Source organism: Tupaia chinensis, unplaced genomic scaffold (assembly GCF_000334495.1).
Source record: "Tupaia chinensis unplaced genomic scaffold, TupChi_1.0 Scaffold000463_1, whole genome shotgun sequence".
Taxonomy (NCBI): Eukaryota; Metazoa; Chordata; class Mammalia; order Scandentia; family Tupaiidae; genus Tupaia; species Tupaia belangeri.
The window spans coordinates 2,320,559-2,323,794 of NW_006159972.1; positions in this window are offsets into that span (position 1 = coordinate 2,320,559).

Here is a 3,236-nt window from a genome sequence, read left to right on the forward strand (position 1 = left end):
GAACCATAGTAGACTACATGGGAGTCCAGCGACATAGCCATTACACCAACTGCTGGTCCCTATTTATTTATAATTTGATGAGAGAAAGCAAGCTGACAGGTCTGGGACTCGAACAGCTGTCAGTCATGTGGGAGTCCAGCACTTCAACCACCACGCCACCTGCTGACCCCAAATGTAAATTATTTTTACAAGTTTATTAATTTATTCCTTTTGTGAGTGAGATTCGCAGACAGATAGTACCCCCAACAGGGTCTTGATACTGTGATCCACCTCCAGCCTCAGCTAGGCCAGGCATGCCTGCCACACTCAGGGAGGTCTCTGGATGCAACCCAGAACCTTCCCATGTGGTCCAGCCTCCAAGAGCATCACATTTAGCACTGCAACACTGTCCAGTCCCCCAAAAACTGCTCTTACACTTAAACCAGGCCCCTCATCTATTTGTCCAGGCCTCCCTACCTCATTGAAAACACCACCCTCCACCCACAGTACAGGCCCAAAGCCTCTGCATCACCTGGGGGCCTTCCTCTCTCCAGACCCCACCTCATTCCTCTCCGAGCCTTGCATTCTGCTTCCTGAACGTCTTCTTAGTGTCCTTTTCTCTCCATCCCCAGGGCTGCCACCCCGCCCCAGGCCACCATCAATTCATCTAGAAATGGGACCTGCCTCCAGCCTCCCTCTGTCCCCAGTGGTTAAGGGAGCCAGATCCCACATGGCCAACCCTGTGGTTTGAATCCCAGACCAAGCACCTTGAAAACCACGCCAGGCATATGTGTGTGCACGCCCAGAAACTAGATAGGATAGAGAAATGAAGGAGAAGGGATTGGAGCATGACCATACCCATTTGGGGGGTACTTTCGCCCTCTCCTCTTCTCTGTCTGTCTCCCTAGTGAGCGCACACATCCTTGACCACAGGAAAAAATCGTCAAAACACTCAAACCATTTCCTACTCTCTTGAGAGGATCCACTCACACGTCATGTTCATCACTGCCAATCTTAGAAGCAAATAAACGTGTCCCCTGTTGTGTTTACACTTGCATTGTGCCAAGTGTTCATACATGAAGTGCCTTCTCGAACTGCAGTTTTACTACCAGAATGGATGAGAGCAGTTAGCGTCAGGGAAGACTGGCTCCAGGAACTGCTGCGGAACCAGCAAGAGGGAAAAGTCGGCACTTGAATGCGGAGCAGCATCCTGGCCCCTGTCCCTGGGGGAGATGGGCAGACAGGGTCCAGGCTGGGAGTGGAGTGGTGGAGAGGTTGGTGGCAGGACCAATCATAACCCTGGCCACTCATACCCCTCCTGGGCCTGCCTCTGCCCCACGACTGAAGTGTTCTAGCAGGCCATGGTGCTTTGGGGCCTCCCTCACTTATCTCTCGGTGACCCAGCTGACTGCTGTCCCCTCCAAAAGCTGCCTCCTGTCCTGATCCCACTGTCCTCTGCCTGCATGTCCGGCTGCCTCTGGACACCTCCTCCTGGATGGTCAGAACTTTCAGGCGCCACGTGCACAAACATGCCACCTTCCCCCAATCTGTTTGTCCAGGCTTCCCCACCTCATTGAAAACACCACCCTCCACCCACAGTACAGGCCCAAAGCCTCTGCATCACCTGGGGGCCTTCCTCTCTCCAGACCCCACCTCATTCCTCTCCGAGCCTTGCATTCTGCTTCCTGAACGTCTTCTTAGTGTCCTTTTCTCTCCATCCCCAGGGCTGCCATCCTGCCCCAGGCCACCATCAATTCATCTAGAAATGGGACCTACCTCCTGCCTCCCTCTGCCCCCAAACACACATACACAGTGCCTGAGCAACCTTTGCAAACTATGACCCCTCATTACCTGAGGAAAACACCAGGGCCAGCCACATTAAGATTTTTTTTTTTTTTAATTTACCAGAGGGCATCTGTGCTCACCAGAGAGAGAGAGAGAGAGGGTACAAGAAAGCACACCCCGTGGGGCATAGTCATTTTCCAGTCCTTTCTTCATTTCTCCCTCCTTTTGAGATTTTGGGCACACGCATGCACTCAGAGTTTTCCAAGCTGCTGCGTCTGGGACTCAGACTGGATGCTCAGCCTATGGGATTCAGCCCCCTTAAGCACCATGCCCCTGCTGGCAGGCTGCTCTTCTCTCCTGTACCTTGAACTCTGCTGCTCTTCTTGCCCTTGTCACTCCTCCAAGCATCCACCCTCTGCCCTCTTAGTGAGCTTCAGCAACCTGCCAAGCTAAGGGTCCCTCCCCTGAAAAGTGCTTCCTAACTAACACCCACTCACACCTCCTTTCACACACACAAACATGCACACCCTCAGCACTGGTGACATAAGAGGCCTGGAGACATACCTGTTCTGATTGTCTGTGAGTCCCATAGGCAGGGACCAGGGTGGCCTCACCTCTGGTCTCCCCAGGGCAGCTGGGCACATAGCAGGCATTCCATGCATGGTGGCTGAATATCTAGCAAATGAATGACTAAGGAGCACGCTTCCGTCCTGTCCCTTCACAGAAAGCTGAAGGAGTTGTTATACACCACTAGCTGGAGTTGTCACCCATGGGAGCTGTGGGTTGAGGTGAGGGAAGCCTCAGGGTTTTGGGGGTTTTGGTTTTGAACTGCATCCCTTCCAAATTGGCACTGGAGGCACCACATGCAAGGACTCAGGGTTCACTATGGCTCTCACACCCTCTGCTCTCTGTTACAGGCATTTTTCTCAGGCCTTAGTTCACCCCCCCAACCCCCAAGAAATGGGAAATGGACCTATCTCCTGAGCTCCACAAGGTTAGAATTGCTGAGGATTCCTTGCTAGGTCCCAGCTCCAGCCCAGGGTCAGAGAGGGTGTGCTCAGGCACCAAAGCCTGACTCAAACAGAGCTGAAGTTGCAGCCCAGACTCTGCCCTTCACAACAACATGGCTCCTGCCTTCTCTAAGCCTCCTATGTGAGAAGGCATCAGCTGGGTCCTGCCCAGCCTACCAGTTGTTAGGGAGAGGCCCAGGGGACCTCTGGCACCCTGTGACCCTCGGATGATGCCTTCCCTCAAGGTGCCCAAGCAGGGGAGAGGGCCAGGTGACTGCTCCAATGTCTACTCACTGCAGCCCCACTGGTGCCTGGTCTTGGTGGTCACACATGTGGCCACAGATGAGGACAGCAGGCAGCGAAAGGTGCTGAGAGAGGGTGGGAGACCAGAGGACGCAAGTTTCCCAGAGGAGGAGACATTGGAGCTTTTTTTTTTTTTTTTTTTTTTTTTTTGGGGTTTTT